This window comes from Urocitellus parryii, chromosome 12 (genome assembly GCF_045843805.1).
Source record: "Urocitellus parryii isolate mUroPar1 chromosome 12, mUroPar1.hap1, whole genome shotgun sequence".
In the NCBI taxonomy this organism is placed as follows: Eukaryota; Metazoa; Chordata; class Mammalia; order Rodentia; family Sciuridae; genus Urocitellus; species Urocitellus parryii.
This window is the reverse complement of record NC_135542.1, coordinates 80,906,988-80,929,578: the sequence shown is the minus strand read 5'-3', so window position 1 is coordinate 80,929,578 and position 22,591 is coordinate 80,906,988. Positions and strand designations below refer to the sequence as shown.

The window sequence follows — 22,591 nt, the reverse complement described above, 5'->3', positions numbered from 1 at the left end:
CTTTTTTCTTTGTTAGCAAAAAACCTGTCTTTGTTAATACTATTAAATATTGTGTAAAGATTTCTGTAATGAGTTTCTAAACATACCCATTTATATTTTTGAAGTGTCTTTCCCTAAGAATCCCAAAGTGTCACCAAAATATTACATCTTATACTATATCACTTTCTTTGAGCATGTTTGTTAGTCACAAAAAGGCCAAAGATTAAATTAAGACTTATTTAGGATGGATAGAATGATAAGAGCTGGGAAGTGAGAAAGAAGAGAATAATTTTAAGTAGTATATCTTGATGACAAGATAACTTAGCAAATGGAAGAACAAAGGGGTTGATGACGATTTCCTGAGGTTTATAAACAGAATTATTTTCTTGCCAGTCGTTAAAGTATTTCTCAGTGATAGACAACTCAGGTCCAATTTTGGTAGAGAGAGACAGACTTCCAAAAGCAAAGTGACTCACAAAAGTTGCAGTGTTTGCATAACAAAAATAGGAATATGAAGTATATTTTCCATATGTGGTTATGTATTTTAGTACAAAATATAAACTTCTTAAGGTTTATATTTCTACATGAAAATCATGGTTATCCATTTATCATTTGAACAATATTAATTTAATATTTATCAAATACTTGTGAGGTATTTATATTTCATATTAAAAATAGAAGATGATGCTGGGCTGGGGTTGTGGCTCAGCAGTAGAGTGCTTGCTTAGGGCATGAGACGCCCTGGGTTCAATCCTCAGCACCATATTAAAATAAAGGTATTGTGTCCAACTACAATTAAAAAATAAATATTAAAAAAAATAGAAGATGCTGTCCTTAAAAAACAGAATTATTCTGCTTACTTTTTGTAACTGATTTTAGCCAATAAACTGTTTAGCAGAAACCTGACTGTTCCATTTATTGGAGAATTAATATGTTTCTATAACTTTGTGTGAAGTGTTTTCATTTCTGTTCCTAGGTAACATTTTATCTATTGGTTTAAGAATAACCATTATTTCGAAGTATAAGGCTTTAAATGCAATGTACTCTTTTGTGTCTCATATTTCTTCAGAAAATTATGTTTCATGGTTCATTTTGAATTTTCTTTTATTATAATATGTTGTTACTGGATTTTTTGGGTTGTATCAGGGATTAAACTCAGGGGCACTCAACCCCTGAGCTATATCCCTGGCCCTACTTTGTATTTTATTTAGAGACAGGGTCTCACTGGCTTTGAACTCTTGATCCTCCTGCCTTAGACTCCTGAGCCACTGGAATTATGGGCATGCACCACCTGGCCTGGCTGTTATTTTCTTCTCTTGCCATCTTTTATACTTCTTTGGAGTTCAGATATGCTGTGCAAGCCAGACTTAAAATAAATTACTCTTTAAAATATATATATATTTTTTGAGTACTGGGAATTGAACTCAGGTGCACTCAACCACTGAGCCCCATCCCAGCCCTATTTTGTATTTTTATTTAGAGACAGGATCTCACTGAGCTGCTAAGCACCTTGCTTTTACTGAGACTGGCTTTGAACTTTCCATCTTTCTGCCCCAGTTTCCCGAGCTCCTGGCTTTTTAAACTATTTTTTACATATCCCAATTTAATTATTCATGTCCTCAGAATAGTCTTGCATTTTGAATATGAATTCTGTGACTTCTTTAGTGCTTTATTCTATATTATGGCTTTGAGCTTAGATCTTTTAAATATTTTAACTTAGAACTTGCTTGTCTATATAGAATAAACATGTCAATATACATGAAATTGATTGGTGCGGTTATCTCATCATTCAGTGTGGAATATACAATTGAGTCAATTTAAAGATTTAATTTTTTTCCATTTCTAAGAACTAAATTATGATCACTGATATATTGATTTGAAAGCAAATATTTTATCAATATGGTGGTATTTATTTTATTTCTGCTTACAGAAGGATCAAGGAAAGGAGTGACCTCAAGTAAAATATTTTTTTTATTTTTATTTTTTAAAGAGAGAGTGAGAGAGAGAGAGAGAGAATTTTTTAATTTTTTTTTTTTTTTTAGTTTTTGGTGGACGTAACATCTTTGTATGTGGTGCTGAGGACTGAACCTTGGCCGCACACATGCCAGGCGAGCGCACTACCGCTTGAGCCACATCCCCAGCCCCAAGTAAAATATTTTTAAAATATAAAACTCTTAACAATCCTATTTCTGATTATAAGCCATAGTTTTTATTTATCTTCATTTAAACATTAATTTAAAAGTTTAAGGAAAAAGACAGCAGTTAGTGTAATTATCATTTTTTCACTGAGTTTGGAAGAATATGGAAGGAGATTTAGAGTACATCTCCTCAAAGTGTTTTCTCAGGAATAAGCGATGTGGTCAGGACAGCTTTAAACTGAAAACTGCTTAAGAGGAGAAAAATAAGCCAATTATTTGATGAAACACTATAAGACAGCAAGTAAGCCATGGTAAGCAAAATAAACAGAGGCAGTATTTAGAGGTCACAGAATACAACAGTGTGGAAAGTATCCGGACCTCATGCTTAGTCTCCAAAGTTTATAATGGCACACAAAATTTAAATGATAAAGTTGAAATTATAATGGAGAAAAAGCAGATATCTCATGACTGTCATGGTAACTTTCTGGGTTTGAGCTAACTTTTTGAATGTGACAGTGGAAGGATAAGTCTTTATAAGGCCCATATTTGTGAGAAGGAAAGCTGTAATATATGATATGGCAAGAAGTTATATACCTACGTTAAGATGTATGATAAGAGTGAAATGTTGCTGAACATTATCAAATGGAGATTAAAAGGAGAGAGAAACAAGGATGAGTAGAGGAGTAGATTTCCTTAAAATCCCTCTTTCCGCGGTGTGCACACCTGTAATCCTAGTGGTTCAGGAGGCTGAGGGAGGAGGATTGAGAGTTCAAAGCCAGCCTCAGCAAAAGCAAAACATTTAACAACTTGGTGAGACCCTGTCTCCAAAGAAAATACAAAATAGGGCTAGAGATGTGGCTCAGTTGTTGAGTGCCATTGAGATCAATTCCCAGCACCCCTTCCCCCAATAAATTCTCTCTTTCTTTGTTGGGATAGAATCGAGAGGGAAATAATTTTTATTTATAAGGAATTATACAGAAACTATTCTGTAGAGATATATGTTAAGTTTTTTGAACTCCAAAATCCTATGTAGAAAAAATCTATAATTTTTTTTGTTACCTTGTGTACTCATGGTTGATTTCCCTAAACTTCTACATCATAGCACAACACAAAAATTACTATAGAATGAATGTCACAGACTTATGCCAATATTAGGCTAAATTCACATTTGTGGGAAATGCTTTAGAGACTTAATTCTTACTAGTTAAATCCAGTAGAGGGCAATATTGTACTATCAGTTTGGTTTATTGGCCTTTCATGGGTAGCCTGTGGGAAATATTTTGCTCAGACTAATGACTTTAAATGGATGTACTGTCTCTTAGATGTTGCTTATATGAAACACCCTGCTTCTCAGTATGCAATATGATATGGTTGGAGTTTTAGTTGTCAAATCCAAACTTTTCTTCTTTCATTTATTATAATTTTATATATCCATGTTTTGCACTAAGTACTACAAATTATACAAAGCCCTAGAAAAGTAGCTAAGAATATAAATAGTATTATTTCTGTTGTAACCTTTTTAAAAAAAATATTTATTTTTTAGAAGTAGTTGGACACAATACCTTTATTTTATTTATTTTTATGTGATGCTGAGGATCGAACCCAGGGCCTTGCACGTGTAGACGAGTGCTCTACTGCTGAGCCACAACCCCAACCCTTGTGGTAACATTTTTTACTTAAGAAATTATCTTTAAAATTTCTGACGAATGAGTACTCAAAAAACTTGGATTAAATCTGTAGGTTCTTAACCAGTTTGGGATCATTGATCTCATTTAGAATCTGAATAAAGTGATGAATTTGCTTGTCCTAAGAATATACATATGCAAAATTTTGCATGTACTTAGAGATCTCTTGAATTTACAGCCATTAATTTTAGATTTTTTTTTCTTAATTGAATATTCCAGTAAAATTTGTCCTGTTATAAATTGATGGACTTATTTTTTCTAAAGGACTTTTTTCTGTTTTTATTCCATTGATCAGAATTTGACTAGAAATAGAGCAACACATTTGAGTTTATGTTTTATGAAGACTGAGCTACCTGTCTTCATTCATTAACCCAACGCTTTGATTTGGTATGTGTGTTTTTTCTCCATATCCTTGGATCCTCAATTTTTATTTTGCTTGATAGGCACCCTTCTTAAGTCTGTGGCTCTCACTTGCCATTTAAGACCAATCCACATTCTTTTCATTGTATAAGCCTTTTCTGAGCTAGTTACTAAGGAGTTTTCAGAATTTATACCTCTATGTTTGGTTGGATTATTTGTCTAGAACTTACTTTAATTTTTATATGGCCCATTTATCCATGCAAAGCATTTTTCCAAGATTGTTGAATGAAGCACCGAAAAACATGCATAATTATAGAAATTACTATCTCTGCTCCTTTAAGGATCTTTCAATAGATTCTACATAAGTAAGTCCAGTGTGGATAGTAATCTTGGTATGTTTTAAGCACACAAGCTGCAACTTTTAAAACGCTTCACAGGACATGAGTGTGTCCATGCAGCAATCCAAGCCTTTCTTCTTTATGAAAAGTAGTAACTCCAGGAGCTTGCCCGGTGACTGTATCAGTGCATGAAAGTCTGCATTATTAGAACCAGGAAATCACAGATCTTTAGGAGACTCTGGTGATCATGTAGAAGATGGCTCCCTACCTTTTTTATGGCACTTATTTAAAAAATGATGATATCCACATGGTTATGACTTCTTGGAGCCCTAGTTAGGTCACCACTTTGAGTGTAAAGCCATTCATACCTAGCAAGAATGCCTGAGGGAGAGTCTGGAAATTCCTAACTTTTATGTTTAACTTGACCCCTTTTTAATTTCTGAAAGTTTAATGGGTCCCTGGTACCTGTGGATTGAAAAGATACACGTGGGTAAATGTTTTTAATCCTCATGTAGAGGAACCACTTCGTCTAATCATTTCATTCATCTCCTGTTGAAGACCAGGAAACCAAAGTTCATAGATGCTGTGGGATTTGCCCAGTGTGTCACATTTATTGGAATTTAAGTATGCCTTCCTGTTCCTTTTTTTTTTTTTTTTTAAACTGTACCATCTCTCCATCTGTATTTTGTTTATGTAACTACCTTGGCTTCATGGGCATTATCTTTCCTACTCCATGGATTCTTTTTTTTTTTTTTTTTAAAGAGAGAGTGAGAGAGGAGAGAGAGAGAGAGAGAGAGAGAATTTTTAATATTTATTTCTTAGTTCTCGGCGGACACAACATCTTTGTTGGTATGTGGTGCTGAGGATCGAACCCGGGCCGCACGCATGCCAGGCGAGCGCGCCACCGCTGAGCCACATCCCCAGCCCTCCATGGATTCTTTTTAAAAATTATTTATTTAAAAATGTATTGCTGGGGTTGGGGATGTGGCTCAAGTGGTAGCACGCTCGCCTGGCATGCTTTGGCCCGGGTTTGATCCTCAGCACCACATACAAACAAAGATGTTGTGTCCACTCATAACTAAAAAATAAATAATAAAATTTAAAAATGTATTGCTGCATTATAATTATATATAATACTGGAATTTATTGTGATATATTCGTACCAGTGTATGGCATAATTTGATCCTTTTAATTTCCCAGAACCTCCCTTTTTCCTTTCTTTCTTCCTCCTCTCCCTGGTCCCCGTTCTCTGTGTGCATCCCTTCTGTTTTCATGAGATTCTTTTTTTTCTCCCTCTAGCTTCCACATGTGAGAGAAAACATATGACCCTTAACTTTCCGATTCTGTCTTCCTCTCATGTTGTATCCATTTTCCTGCTAATGACATTTTTTTTAATAATTGAATAAAACTCCATTGTGTATATATGCCACATTCTCTTTATCTATTTATCTGTTGATGGGCACCTTGGCTGGTTCCATAATTTGTGAATTGCACTGCTGTAAACATGGGTATGTATGTATTGCTATTGTATGCTGACTTTAATTCTTTTGGATAAATATTAAGGAGTGGTAAAAGGTCATGGTGGTTCCCTTTGGAGTCTTTTGAGGAATCTCCATGCTGATTTCCATAATGGTTATAGTAATTTAAAATCATACCATCAGTCTATGAGTTCCTTTTTCTTTGCCAGTGTTTGTTACTATTTATTTTCTTGATGATTGTCATTCTAACTAGAATAAGAAGAAATCTTAGCATAGTTTTTTTGTTTTGCATTTCCATCATTGCTAAAGATATTGAACTTTTTTTTTTCATGTGTCTGTTGACCAATAGAAATATTTGTTTAGATGCTCATTTGTTGATTGGGCTATTTGTTTGACTTTGTGTTAAGTTTTTTTGAGTTTTTAAAATATATTTTGGATATTAATCCTGATGGAAGAATAGCTGGCAAAGATTTTCACCCACTCTGAATCTATGTTCTCTGTTCAGGCTCTTAATTGTTTCCATTGCCGAGTAGAAGCTTTTTAATTTGATGTTATCCCATTTATTAATTCTTGGCATTATTTCCTGAGCTTTAGGAATTCTACAGAGGAAGTTTAACAATAATTTTGCATATCTTTGTACATGGTAGGTCCTTGCATTCTCTAATGTCTTTTTCAATTTATTCTATAATTTTCATTGTAGGGGTCTTTTACCTTCTTGGGTATATTTATTCCTCAGTATTTTATTTATTTTTGAAACTATGTGAATGGAGTTGTTTTCCTGCCTTTTTGTGGATTAATTATTTATGAATAGAAAAATATATATTATATTTTAATATATATGGATATATATATATATATATATATATATATAGGATTAATTCTTCTTTAAAGATCTAGTGGAATTCAGCTCAGAATTCATCTGGTCCTAGGCTTTTCTTTGTTTTAAGGGTTTTCAATCTCATTGTTATTGGTCTGTTTAGACCTCTTGGTTGAATTTTTTTTAAATATATTTTTAGTTGTTGATAAACCTTTATTTTATTTATTCATATGTGGTGCTGAGAATTGAACCCAGTGCCTCACACATGCCAGGCAAGTGTGTTACTGCTGAGCCACAGCCCGAGTCCACCTCTTGGTTGAATTTTGGTAGGTCATTTGTGTCCATAAATTTACTCATTTCTTCAAGATTTTCTAATTTATTGGAATATAAGTTTTCAAAGGAATTCCTAGTGAACCTCTGGATTTCAGTGAAATCTATGGTGGTATCTCCTTTTTCATCTCTAATTTTATTAATTTAGGTCTTCCCTCTCTTTTGGTTAGTTTGGTTAAGCGATTCTCAGTGTAACTCTTTGTTATATTGATCATCTATCTATCTATCTATTTAATTCTTTATTTATTTCATTTTGGTTCTTAATTATTTCCTTCCTTCTACTTATTTTGGAATTGGTTTACTTGTGTTTTTCTAGGGTCTTGAGCTGCATGATTAGGTTGCTTATTTGGTCTCTTTCTGATTTTTTTTTGGGGGGGGTGGAATTCTGAGGATTGAACGAAGGGGCACTCAACTGCTGATCCACATCCCTGGTTCTATTTTATATTTTATTTAGAGATTGGGTGTCACTGAGTTGCTTAGTGCCTCACCATTGCTGAACTCAAAATCCTCCTGCCTCAGCCTCTCCAGCCACTGGGATCTTTCTGATTTTTAATGTAGCAATTCATAGCTATATACTTTCTTCTTCATAGTGTCTCAGAGATTCTGATATGTTGTATCTCTATTCTTATTTGCTCCTAAAAATTTTTAAATTTCTACCTTGATTTCTTCTGTGGCTCATTCATCATTCAAAAGTGCATTGTTCAGTGTCCATGTATTTACATAGGTTTTCTCGCTGTTGATTTCTAGTTTCAGTCCGTTATGAGATAAGATGCAAGGAATTACATAAAAAAAATTTTATATTTGCTAAGATTTGCTTTGTGGCCTAACATATAGTCTATTTTGGAGAAAGTTTCATGAGCAGTTGAGAAGAAAGTGTATATTCCTTAGATGATTTATAGTGTTTTTTAGGTCTGAAGAATCTTTGCTGATGTCATGTCTCAATGACCTATCTATTGATGACAAAGGTGTGTTGAGAAATGTTTGGTTTATGTAATAAGCACATCAACATATTTTCATGTTGGATTATTCCCTTCCTTTTTCTGCTTATAGCTTTTGTTCAACAATTAATGAGAGATAACTGGTAGTATGGCAGTCTCTGCAACTACAGCAAGAGCACTCAGAGCAGGTATTGGCAGAAGGAAGAGGACAGTTTTTATTTTTAAAAAAATTATATATATTTCTGTATGTGGCAAATGAAAGAGCCATATTGTTTTCATTAAATCATAATTTACAAGCTACGAATAAATACCTGTTGAAATATGGGGTCTGGTTGAAACTCTTGATTCTTTTTTTCTGGTGTAAATCTCAGTTTAATCTCTGAAGTGATTGTTAATGTGTTACTGAGAGTAACCAAGAAAATGTGAGGGGAACTAGTTTGAGTGGGGAAAAATAAAATGATTTTTATTTAAATGTGGTCATGAAGCATACAAAAGGAAATGGAACAATGAAATAGATGCAGAACTGTCAGCAAGGATAGCCCTTTTATTCTTGCATAGAGAATCGTAAAATTAAATGGCTTATATTTAGAATTGAGTTCATATCCAGGAGCTAAACTTTCTGTGAAAACTAGGATATTATGATGTGTATTGATTATCTCATATTCATTTGGTATATAGTCATTAGAAATTGATATTAGAAGTCATGAGTCAGTGTTTGGGTGAGACTTTCTTATTTCTGAAAGCATCACAGAAACCATTTGTCTACCAAAGAAATAGGCATGTACAATTAAGCTCTAGGGAGGAAATCAGTAACCAGGTATGAATGCTGAATTGGTTCCAAAAGAGTTTTCTTAATGCAGATATATATACAGGAAACTTCTGTTGAATAAATTGTATTTATGATTTAACCCAGATAATTTTGCAAATAAGATGCACCATATACATTTTTTGAAGAGCTTTTAATAACTCTCACTATGAATGTTCAAATAAACAATATTCCATTAGCTGACAAACATTTCTTTTTGGTGAGTTTGTGATTCACTCTACTTCTTGGTTAGTTTGTTGGACATTTAGGTAAAGTATTTTTGTTTAATCCTTCATTTTTCTTACATTTTAGTTAACTTTCTTAAAAAAGAAAACACAGATAATATAATGTGAATCCTTGAAGTTGGAATCTATCCTAGAATAGAAATACTTTCATTTTCTTTTAAATAAGTTTTAATTTTTATACTCATTAACAGAAAACTTCTTCCTTCTCATAGGTAATTGTTATCTTTACTTCCAAGACTAGAATTTAGATGGGCCTGATTTGAACTTTATATAAAAATGGAACCATCCTTTCAACAGGAAAGCCATAGGCATTCTTATAAGTTGCATCCTAGTACACATGTACTTGAGCTTACCTAGCTTTTATGCTTAAGAGTAGAATTGCTGAGTCCTAAGGAATATAATTCTTCAACTTCATTTGATTATGCCAAAGTGTTTTCCAGTGATTGGACCAGTTTATATTCCCATTGGCTATGTATGAGAGTTGTAGCTATTTTGACATCATCACTGACTCTTAATATTGATAGTCTTCTTAATTTTAGTATCTCATTGTATTTTAACTTCATAAGTCACAATTTATCAACTGTATCATTTCAAGGTTTGTATTGAGTTTTGATGAACACTTAATGCCCAAATAACCCTTACTATGATCAAGATATAGAATATTTAGAAAAGGAACTATTAGGATCTGGAAAGGGCACCAGGGGGAAGTGTGGAGGGGAAGGGTAGAAGGAGGAGGAACATGGTATATGTGATATATATCATGATTTATTTAGCTTGATATATGCATGTGTGGAAATGCTGCAGTGAAACCTATTAATTTATACAGTTTGGGGGGTGAGTTTGAACTCAAGGGTGCTTAACCACTGGGCCTTTTTATTTTTGAGATAGGGTCTTGCTGAATTGCTTAGAGCCTCCCTAAGTTGCTGAGTCTGACCTTGAATTTATAATCCTCCTGCTTTGGGTTCCTGAGTTGCTGGAATTACAGGTGTGCACTACCACTCCCTGCAACTTGTATAATTAATATGTGTGACAAGTTTAATTTAAAAATAATAGAAGATTTTATTACCTTCAAACATTTATTGTGCCTCCCACAGTTTTCCCACTCCTAGACTAGCAGACTGCTAATCTGTTATCAGTTATTATAGATTAGTCTGTGTTTTTATGGAATTTCATGCAAGTAGAATTATACATTTCATATCCTTTTCTGTCTTCTTTCACACAGCATGACTTAAAAATCCATTTATGTTGTTATGTATATCAGTAATTCCTTTTTTTCCAGGTTTTTTTTTTTATTGTAGCTGGACACAACACATTTATTTATCTATTTATTTATTTATTTGTGGATCCAACTGAGGATCCAACCAAGTGCCTCACACGTGCTAGGTGAGTACTTTACCTCTGAGCCACAACTGCATCCAGCCTCTATCAGTAATTCCTTTTATTGATGTATAGAATTCCATTTTTTTGTGACTCAGGAGGCTGAGGTAGGAAGATAACAAGTTTGCTGGCAACTTAGACCCTGTCTTAAAGTAAAAAAATACAAAGGTCGGGGATGTAGCTTAGTGGTAAAGCACACCTTGACTTCAATCCCCAGTACCAAAAAAAAAGACAAAAAAAAAAAAAAAAAAAAAAAGAAGAAGAAGAAGAAAATAATTTCCTGACTCAGAATTTTTCTTACCTAGATTCTAGATTTGATTCCTTGGTTCCTCTGGTTAATTAATTAGATATTTTATTCTATTTGTGGTCTACCAAGTCTCTCCATCTTTCTGTGTTGAAGTTTGCTTTCTAATAAGATGTGGGAGTTGGATCACATCTAAAAAGTTCTCTACAGGGCCTCCTTTCTGTGAGTGAAATTATAAAGGCAGTTAGCATTTACTATCTATAAAGAATAATAGATTTGTTTCTTTCTCTTTAGGAGATTACATTAGTAGAGGATTAAGACTAATAAAGTCTATGTTAAAGGAAAATGAGTCAGGAAAGAGATGAACATTTAGAGGTGGAGATGAACAGAGGTGGATTCAGGAAGAAGAAAAATTAGTGTCAGTGTTGGTCTTATTATAGACTCTTCTTTTTCATGAGTTGCTAATTTTCCTTAATTACTTATGCTACTGTCTTAATCACTATAGCTTTATACTAAGTCTTGATATCAGTACAAGAACTGTCTTTGTTGTTCTTCAAGTTTACCTTTGATTTATACATTTTAGTTTGTCAATTTGCATTTTAAAAAGCAATGAAATTTTTGATTTGGATTGCTTTAGATTTATTGATCAACTTAAAGAAATCTGACATCTTTACAGCATTGAATATTTCTATCTATGAAACATGATATATTCCTTATTTGAATCTTTACTGATTTTTTTTGTTCATAAGTTTTTACTTAAGAAATTGTCATTATTCATCTGGTTCATTTCTAAGAATTTGTAGGTGTTTATGCTGTTGTATATTGTATCTCTTTAAAATTTCATTTTCTATCTATTGATTATGTATCAAAATGTAATTATTTTAGAAAATAATGCTTTGTATCTAGCAACCTTAGTAAATTCATTTATGTAGTAGTTCATCCGTAGTTCCTCTGAATTATTATTTATAAAATCATGTCAAAATTAAACAGTTTTAAATAAAATGTTAATAAATGGACTATATGCATGTATATTTGTCTATACTCCCTATGCTTTTGCATTAACATATTTACCAATTTTTTTAATAATTTTTTTTAAAGAGAGAGGGAGAGAAAGAGAGAGAGAGAGAGAATTTTTTTAATATTTATTTTTTAGTTTTTGGTGGACACAACATCTTTGTTTGTATGTGGTGTTGAGGATTGAACCCGGGCTGCACGCATGCCAGGCGAGCGCGCTACCGCTTGAGCCACATCCCCAGCCCTATTTACCCATTTTTTAATATAAATGCTACATCATCTTAATTACTGTAGCATCATAATAAGTCCCCAAAACAGGAAGCATAAGTCTTTGAACTTTATTCTTTCAAAATTCTTCTTGGCTATTTTAGGTCCTTTATATCTTCATATACATTTTAGAATCAGCTTATCAATTTCTAAAACAAAATAAACTTGCTTAAAATTTGACTGGAATTACACTGAATTTTTATAATTCAATTTGAAAAGGATTAATATTTTGACAATAATTGTATTTTCCACTCCATAACTGAGGTACATTTCTTCACTTATTTTTATTTTCTTAAATTTCTTACAGTAATGGCTTATAGTTTTCATGGTATAGGTCTCACACCTATTTTGTTAAGCTAAGAATTGCATGTTTTGAGTGCTATTGTAAATAGAATTGTATTTTATTTCCCAATTTTTCATTGCTCATCTATAGAAATATAGTTGATTTTTATAAACAATCTATAGTCTTACTAAATGTATTTTTATGATACAGCACTTGTAGATTCCTTAGACTTTTTTACATGATCATATTTTAAATTACAATTTCAATTTCTTGAGGTTGATGTTGGGTTATTCAAATTTTCTATTGCTTCTTGTGTCAATTTTGCTAATTTGTGCCTTTTAAGGAATTTATTTCATCAAAGTTGTCAAATTTACTGATGTGGAGTTTTTCATTTAATTATGTTTTATATCTTAATCTCTGATACTGTTAATTTGTGTCTTTTTTTTTTGTGATCAGTCTAGCTGAAGGTTTAGCAATGTTACTTACAGTCTTTTCAAAGAACCAGCATTTGGTTTCTCTGATTTACCTTGGATGTGTTTTTTTTTTTTTTCCTGTATTTCATTGATTTCTATTCTTTATTATTTCCTTCCTTCTTTTTATTTTGGCTTTAATTTTCTCTTTTTAAAAATTTTCTTAATATGGGAATTTAGATCTGTTTACTTGAGACTTTTTTCTTTTTTTGCACTAAAATAGCAAATTTGAGTAGCTGTGATAAAGACCTTCTGACCTACAAAGCCTAAGATGTATATACTATTTTGACCTTTACAGAAAAAAAAATTTACTAATTCCTGCTTCAAGAACTATAATAAGCATCTTTATTGTAAATCAGGTAAAATATAATAACCTTGGAATATTTTTTTTTACTTCCCTTAGTATAATAATTATTGTTATATGTTGTATTTGTATGTTATAATAATATATAATAACAGTGTTGTAATATTTGCTCTAAAAAGTCCTAAGCCTATTTTAAAGAGAAGAAAATAATATATATGTCCCTTGTTTTTACCCCAAATTTTACTATTTCTAGTACTCTTTCATTCTTTCCTATAGATCCTACGTGTCACCTGGCATTGCTTCCCTTTAGTCTGAAGAAAAACGGTTTTTTAAAAGCTAGATCTGATGGTGGTAATAAATTATCTCAGTTTTTGCTTCTTTGAAATATCTTTATTTTTTTTTCAATTTTATATATAATTTCACTGGATATAGAATCTTAGGTTGACAATTTTTTTGATCCTTTGAATATGTTGTTGCAATATCTATTGTCTTTGTTTTCTTCCGATGTGAAACTTATTAATTGTATTGTTGTTCTCCTTTATGTAACATGTTTTTTCTGGCTGTTTTCAAGTATTTTTTGTTATTTTTGTTTGTTTATAGCTGTTTTGCACCTCTGTCTGCTAAATTGAATTTTTGGACCCAAAATTAGTTTCTTTGATGTTTCTTGAAAATGAGTTATTCTCCTATTTGTTTGCATGCCTAGTAATTTTTGGTTGATCTCATATAATATATTTAGCAAATCTAGAATATGTTTTGTTGTTCTGATTGTTGTTTTATGGTTCTAGGCTGTTAACTTACCTGGGTTTGATCTGTAATCTTGTTTCTTAGGGCTGGGGATGTGGCTCAAGCGGTAGCGCGCTCGCCTGGCATGCGTGCGGCCCGGGTTCGATCCTCAGCACCACATACAAACAAAGATGTTGTGTCCGCCGAGAATTAAAATAAATAGATATTAAAAAAAAATTAAAAAAAATAATCTTGTTTCTTAGATGGCATGAAGCAGCTGATATTTCATTTACTTTTTAATGGTCTGACTTTATGGAAGTCTCCTTTATCCCCATGAAATTTAAGATCATATGGTCTGTGCACAATGCCTTTTGATTCCTCAGTCTTTATATCATTTATTTCTTTCTCTTGCCTTATTGCAATTACTAAGAATTCCAGTACAATATTGAGTAGAATTGTACATAATGAGCATTCTTTTACATTGTTTGTGTTTAATTTCATCTCACCCCACCCATCATTAGCTTAGAAATTATGCATTTAAATTTTTTTCCTTTAGTAATTACCCTTGATTTAATGTCTGATTAAATTGGTACGTTTACCTTTCCCAGAGAATGAAGGCATCCCAGCATACTTACACTCTATTTATGCCTTCTTTATTTATATGCCATTGTGTGTATTTTAATTTTATACATATTTAAATTCAATATGACATTATTATTATTTATGCTGACAGTATTCTATACATTCAGTCAGTATTCATTTATATTTACCCATATATTTATCCAGCATATCATCCTTCATTTTAGCTGTCATCTGGGATTATTTTCTTCTATGTGATAAATATATTTTCTCCTTCCTTCCTTCCTTCCTTCCTTCCTTCCTTCCTTCCTTCCTTCCTTTCTTTCTTTCTTTCTTTCCCTGCTGACAGGATATTCTCTCAGTTATCATTTGTGAAAAATCTCTTAATTTCATTTTTATTCTTTTTGTGTGTGTATGTGTGTGTGGTAGTGGGGATTGAACCCAGGGTTGGTCTACCAGTGAGCTACATCCCACTGCACTACATTCCACTGCTTAATTGTTTTTATTTTTTATAAGTATGTTTATTTGTAGATAGACAACATAATACCTCTATTTTATTTATTTTTATAAACACTTGCCTAGCATATGTGAGGCACCGAGTTTGATCAAACTCAGTGCCTCACATATGCTAGGCAAGTGTTCTACCACTGAGCTACAACCCCAGCGCTGCCTTATTGTTTCTATTTTAAGACAGGGTCTTGCTAAGTTGCCCAGGTTGACCTCAAATTTTTAATCCTCCTGCTTCAGCTACCTCAGTTGCTGAGATATAAGTGTGAATCACTCAGCTTTATCTTTATTCTTAAAGAATATTTTCATTAGATAATAATGATCTAATTTGATACTTTTTTTCAGCACTTAATTTTGTTTTATTTTTTGGTTGTTGAGAAATTGGTGTTTGTCTCCTTTGAAGATAAGCTGCCCTTTTTCTCTTGCTATATTTGAGATCTCTTTGTTTTTATTTTTGAGCAACTTTATCCTGAGGTAACTAAGTATGTTTTCTTTATATTTATACTGCTTGAATTCATAAGATTTCTCAACTCTGCTTCAATTTCCCCAGTTTTAGAAAATTTTCACTTATTGCATCTTCAAATATGTTTCTCATCTATTCTGTCTTTTCTCACCTTCTGAAATTTTAATTACACATCTTAGGCCTTCCACTGAATCTACTATGATTCTTCCTTTTCTTTCCTTCCTCTCCCCTCATATGTCATCCTTTTGATACTATGCATCGTGCTGTGTATTATCTTTAACCTATCTTCCAGTTCATTGATTATCTTTTCAGCTGTATATAATATGCTATTAATCCTAAGTACTGAGTTGTGATTTTTGTGTGTATGTGCATTATAATTATATATAATGGTGGGAATCTGTTTTTACATATTATACATGTACACAATACAAGAGTATACTTTGGCCAGTATCATTCCTTGTGTACTGTGTTTTTAATCACAATTGTTTTGTTTTGTTTTTGGTACTGGGGATTGAACCCTGGGGACTTTACCACTGAGCTACATTCCCAACCCTTTTTTTTTTTTTTTTTTTTTAGACAGGGTCTTGCTGAGTTGCTTAGGGCCTCACAAAGTTGCTGAGGCTGGCCTTGAACTTGTGATCCTTCTGCCTCAGCCTCCTGAGTTATTGGGGTTACAGGTGTGCGCTACCACACCTGGCTGCAGTTGTTTAGTTTTTTCATTTGTTTGATTTATGCAGTTTCCATTAATAGTTCTCTGCCAAAGTGTTCAATATTCTGTTATTTTTCCTGTATATATTTAGCATTGCTTAAATTTTAAAGTTTGTTGCCGCAGTCTGGCTGGGCACAAATAATTGAGCCGCCACACGAAGCACTTGTAGGTTCAAACAGCAACTCTTTATTCCCGAACTCTCACCGGCACTCCACACATGTTCCCCGGGAACACTCTCACCCTCTACTGGGCCCCGAGCACTCTCTCTCGGAACCCCTTGAGGACTCAACTCCAGGAGAACTCCAAAGTAGCTAGCGGGCACCTGAGGCAGCAGGAGCCACCCTATTGCTCGACAGCAAAGGTCTATATACAACTGAATACACAGCTTAACTTAACTATCATCATCTCAATGGCTCACCTCTCAACCACTCCCTCTGGCAAAATGCCAGGTGCCACCCTGACTTGGCTATGGCTCTCAACAGTTTGTACCAAATAACTTCATTCTCTAGATTACCTGTGAATTTGTTTCTATTGCTTATTTAAAAATTACCTCTTATCTCCTTATTTACCTTATTTTTAAAAATGGTGGGACACTGAGCATGAAAATAATCTTCCGGAGCCTAGATTAAAGTTCTCCAGAGAAGTTTTTTATTTTCTTCTAGGTTCTGGCTAGGGGCATTAGCAATTCTGAATCTCATTAATCTAATCTAATTACAGAGATTGCAGTGATTTGAAACTGATCTTCAGCATTTTTAATGGCTGTTATATTTCCTATTTACCCTTACTTCTAGATTATAATCTTTCTGGTTTAAGTGAAAGTGTAGAGTTTATCAGGATTGCCCCCTTTTGTTTGTAGACTCTCTTAATTTTTGATCATCTTGAAGTGCTCAGTTACCTTCTCTTGATTGACAAGTGCTCCTTGGGGAAAGGCTGCTCAAAATGCCTGGTTCATCTCTGGTATCCTTCTTAGGGATTTTGGCCTTGTTATTCTTCGCTGCCTTAATTTTCTGGTGCCTTTTTTTCCCAGTACCAGGGATTGAACTCAAGGCACTCAACCACATCCCCAGCTCTATTTTGTATTTTATGTAGAGACAAGATCTCAATGAGTTACTTAGTGCCTCGCTTTCGCTGAGGCTGCCTCAACCTCCTTGCTGCTGGGATTATAGTTGTGCCACCACACCTGGCTCAAGCAGACTTAATTGTCTAAATTTTCTCATTGTCCTAAACTGGAAGATTGGCCTACTAGTAACAAAATTTCTTTGTTTTCCAACATTTTTGTCGAGCTTTTTATATATAACAATTAATTTAATTAATTTCCAAGATCTTTTTCTGTTTTCCCATTTTAGATATGTGTGTTTTAGAAAAATAGGATTGTATTCTGGTTTAATATACATATTTTGTTTATCTGTCTGAGAAATTTGTATATGTTGCTGTGATTGAAAATTTTTCTTGTTTCTAGTGTTTTTTTAAAATATTTTTTAGTTGTCGATGAACCTTTATTTTATTTATTTGTATATGGTGCTGAGAATTCAACTCAGTGCCTCACACATGCTAGGCAAGTGTGCTACCTCCAAGCCAAAATCCCAGCCCCTTATCTCTAGTTTCTTAAAGTTGCTTATTTTTTTTTTAGTTTATTTGTTATGCTTCTTCTGTGTTGGAGGCTTTCCTCAGTTGCCTGCTCATCCCTGGTTTACTGGTCAGATTTAAGAATATAAAATAAGATACAATTGGGTAAATAAGGATAATTGACTGTGAATTTTACTGAACAGTGAGTAATCTTTCTTCCATATCATTATTTTTGGGTCTTTCCTCTTGAGCAGGTGACATTCCTCATAGAAGATGCAATCATCTTGCATCCAGAGATCTGCCCAGGGTATAGAAACTGGGTATAGAGAGGGATTGTGGATATATGTCATCATCTTTGTGTCTCTGTTTACTCAGTTAACTATTACATGACTCTTAATCAAAAGACCCTCACTTTGCCATCTCCAGAAAATAAAGCTATGGTCTTTCACTAGGGTAAAGAGAGGCTCTCGGAATGGGCTGTATCTCAGTGTTAGAGCTCTTGCCTAACTTGCTTAGAGTCCTGGATTCAATCCCTAGTACTGAGGGAGGAGGGGGGAGGGACTTTCCCTTAAGTATATGGAGTAGGATAGGTGATCTGAAGATCTGCCTTTTTTGAAAACAGATTTTCAGTCACTCTTGCTTATTATTCCCCCCACCCGATTTCCAGAATTCCTTGGCATTATTTATTGCTTAAACTTTTGCTGATTGTGAAGTATGTCTCCCTGCTGTCAATTTAGAATTTTGAAGCCCTTTACCATTTTTCATCTGCTATTCAGTTTTCAAATTGTTGTTCTTTCCTACACTTTCCCTGTTCCCATCATCCCCTTGGATTTTAGGCACTTCTAAAAAATCTCTTCACTCATGCTTTAGAGGATTAGCAAAAGTGCACACTTGAGTTTGATTATCTCTCTTCACCAAGAGGTCCAAATATATTTGTTTACTTCTAGTACATAATATTTTGCATTTGTCTCATTTTAATATTTATTTATAATTACATTATTTTTATTTACTTAATTAAAACAAATTACAAAGTCTTGTTTCTTTTATTTGTGAGGTTAGAAATACTTTCTTGTACTATATCAGTCCTACTAGAAATCTGTCAACCTTGTTTTTTGTTTTTTTTTTTAATTGTTGATAGACCTTTACTTTATTTATTTATTTATTTATTTTTATGTGGTGCTGAGAATTGAACCCAGTGCCTCACACATGCTAGGCAGGTGCTCTACCACTGAGCCACAACCCCAGCCTTCAACCTAGGTTTTAAACTCATAAACACTCAATTTGGTGCTGTTTTCTTTTTTCAGTTTATTTTCAATTGACACATAATTGTACATATTTATCAGGCAGAATGTGATGTTTTGATTACATGTATACATGTGTAATGAGCAAATCAGTGTAGTTAGCATATATATCACCTCAAACTTTTATCATTTTTTTCTGGTAAAAATATTTTAAATCCTCCTAGCTGTTTTGAAATATATATTACTGTTATTCATCCTTTTGTGCAATGGAACATTAAAATTTATTCTTCCTAACTATAACTTACTACCCACTGACCACTCTTTCCATCTCCTCTTCCCTCTATCTTCCTCAACTCTGGCAAGCACTATTCTATTCTCTATTTACAGGAGATGACTCTAGTTTTTATATTAGAAATTAACTATTTTAGCAATATGAAGAGAAAATGTGAAAAATTTATTTAGAGTTTGTATTCTTTTTGGGAGTTGATGGAATTTACACCAGTCATGACCCTTAGAATATTTACAACTTTTAAGGTTATGTAATGGAGGAGTGCTGGATGGAAGAGAAAGATATAAAAATATTTTACTACTAATTATTTAATTTAATCACTTTTGACATCCTATGAGTCTAGGCCTTTTGAAATTTTTGTTTAGTTATTTTACCTTACTTTTTTTGAGCCCAAAAAAGGGTCACTTTTCCACTTTTATATCATATTGTACAGAATTAGTAGTGATGTATGAATAGCTCATCATATTTCCATTCTCCAGAAATGTACTTAAAATTTCCACACACCAGAGTTCTGTCTTTAGACCTTGCCTTTAGACAGGTCTTCACCAAATTATTCTTAGGAATCTGTGGGGTTTTTTCTTTCTTTCTTTTTCTTCTTCCTTCTCTCTCTCACTTTCTCTCATTTTCTTTCTCTTCCTTCCCTCCCTTCCCTTCCTTTTTTTCCCTTCAAAATATTACATCAAGGTTTCCAATTAAGATATGGGTAGATGTTAACTAGACCAAATTTAAGGTTCATGGCCCCTACGTTTCTACCTTTCTTAATGTCTTATTGTATTTTGTTGTTGAGGGTGTGGTTAGACTTGCTTTTGTCATTTGCCTTTATGTCTTGTGCACCTGCTAACAAGCATTCATAGCTGGAAACTAGCCCACTGCAGATGCTGTTCCATTCTCAGACTCATGTCAAAATTTAATAAATATCATCTTCCCTAAAGTTTTAGACTAAAACTAGAACTGAAGGTTTGGTTAGGGACAAACCTTAGGGAAATCCCCTTGTTAAAATTTAATGTGCTTCAAGAAGCAGCTTGATTTAATTTTGAATTATTAGTCAGGAGACCTGTATTATAAAAACAATTAACATATTTTTCTATCTGAAGATGTCTTTATTTCACCTTGATTCTTTTTTTAAATTTATATACAACAGCAAAATGCATTACAATTCTTATTACACATACAGAGCACACTTAGTATTATCTTCTCTAACTCCATCCATTAACCTGAAAATGCCATGATTTTATTCTCTTTTATTGTTGAGTAATATTCCATTGTGTGTGTGTGTACACACACACACACACACACACCCACACACATATACATATGCCACGTTTTTTAATCCATTCACCTATTGAAGGTGCATAGTTTAGCTATTGTGAATTGTGCTGCTGTTAACATTGATGTGGCTATGTCCCTGTAACAATTAACATTTTTGTAGACAGTTTCATTTATAACCTTCAATCAAACAAGAATCCTCATCCTCCCTGTTTTATAGAAGAGGAAGCAAGTACCAAGAGGGCAATTAATTTGCCCCAAATCACTTGCTGCTAAAGTAGGAAACAGAACTTAAGCTTGGTTATTTTCTGTTTGGGAATCACATGCTTTTCCAAGATAGTTTATGACTTCCTGGTTCTGATATTATTTAGGCAAGTTCCTGGAAAGAAAGGCACACTAAACCTTAACAGACTAGAAAATTTATCATTTATATTGGAAAGATTTTGTTTGAAGTTTTTAGTACATTGCCTTATTAAATTTGGAAAGACTAAAATATCAGTAGTTTGACATAACCTATTCTCACATTATAATAAAATTCACTAATTTGGAGGACTTTCTTTAAAAATAAGATCAAGATATAGTGGGAGTGGTATGCATTTTAGTGTAGAAAACATTCATTCTATCATCACACTGCCTCTAAAGTTGGCTATTACAGCTGGGTATGTGGTGCACACCTGTAATACCAGCACTCGGGAGGCTGAGACAGGATCACAAGTTCAAAGCCAGCCTCAGCAACTTGGTGAGGCCCTAATCAACTTAGTGAGACCCTGTCTCAAAATAAAAAGTAAAAAGGGCTGGGGAAGTGGCTTAATGGTAAAGTGCCCCTGGGTTCAATCCATAGTACCCCCCCCCAAAAAAAAAGAAAAACCCCAAACACAAAAAACAACAACAAAGAAAAAAAAAACCCAAACAACAAAGTAAGCTACTGCAGTTATGGGAAATGAAGTTTATATTCAAATAATTGGTAACTGTTATCTTTGAGTTGAAATAAAATGTATGATATTTTTAATTTCCATCCGCTTTTTTGCCTTCAAATACATGCAGTAATTTTAAACTAGGTCAACATATTCTTCTTTCAAATTGTAGCTTGAAAGAATCCTTAGGGATATCTTTTAATGAATAGTTAAAACCAAATTTGTAATTAGCATATTAATTATGTAGTCTTTTTAAATGTACTTGAGAGTCCTTTAAAACTGTTTTTGTATATCTTTAAAACATTGCCCCTAAAAGTCTGGTTTGTGTGATTATTCTATCTATGAAGGAAACATTTGCTCAAGAAAGATAAATTTCTTTGAAAGGGTTTTTGGGGTAGGAGATAAAAAAAGGAGGTTGAATTTGATCAATGCACACTAATGCATATATGGAAATATCACATTGAACTCCATTAATATGTATTAATAATAAAAAGTAAAGGTAAGGTCCCTCAATTCTTACTTGAAACATTACATATTCTGAATTAATGGATTTTCATTTGGTTTCCTTGATGCAAATAAAAGCACAAATAACATTTTTATTGCAAAAGTCTGGTTTCTCCTGCAACAGGTGTTCTAATCCTCTGGCATATTTCTATAGGATTGTAGACACAATCTAGAGTTAATATCCTAGTTGTGGCTCCATCCAAACAAGGCACTGAAGAATAAAGAGGAAGAGAAAAAAAAACAAGAAATATTTTTAGCACAAGTTCCCCATAGAAATATTAGATCTCAAAAAGCCTACATTTTTTTTCTAAAATAAAAATTTATTCTCAGTTCAAAGATGGAAACTATACTATTTCTCTTTCTCTTTCTCTCTCTCATTCTCTCTCATTGCTATGAGTCAAGTAATAGTGAAGCAAGTTTCCTAGAAATACAGTATATTTGGCTGTACACAGTGGCTCACACCTATAATCCCAGCAGCTCAGGAGGCTGAGGCAGGAGGATTTCGAAGTTCCAGGCCAGCCTCAGCTACTTAACAAGGCCCTCAGCAACTTAGTGAGACCCTGTCTCAAAATATAAAAAAGAATTGGGGGTGTATCTCAGTGGTAAAGTGCCCTGCAGTTCAATCCCCAGTACCAAAAAAAAGAAATATAATGTGTTTTAAAATAAAATAAACCCCAGGGGTTTGGGAGGCTGAAGTATGAGGATAACAAGTTCAAAGCCAGCCTCAGCAACTTAGACTCTAAACAACTTAGCAAGAC

General features: G+C 33.3%; 1 protein-coding gene across 2 annotated transcripts in view; it reads left to right on the top strand.

Moving 5' to 3' along the window:
• Pus10 (pseudouridine synthase 10) overlaps positions 1 to 22,591 on the top strand; it is a 76,118-nt gene that overhangs the window by 9,002 nt on the left and 44,525 nt on the right. The gene's annotated exons all lie outside the window — the stretch shown is intronic.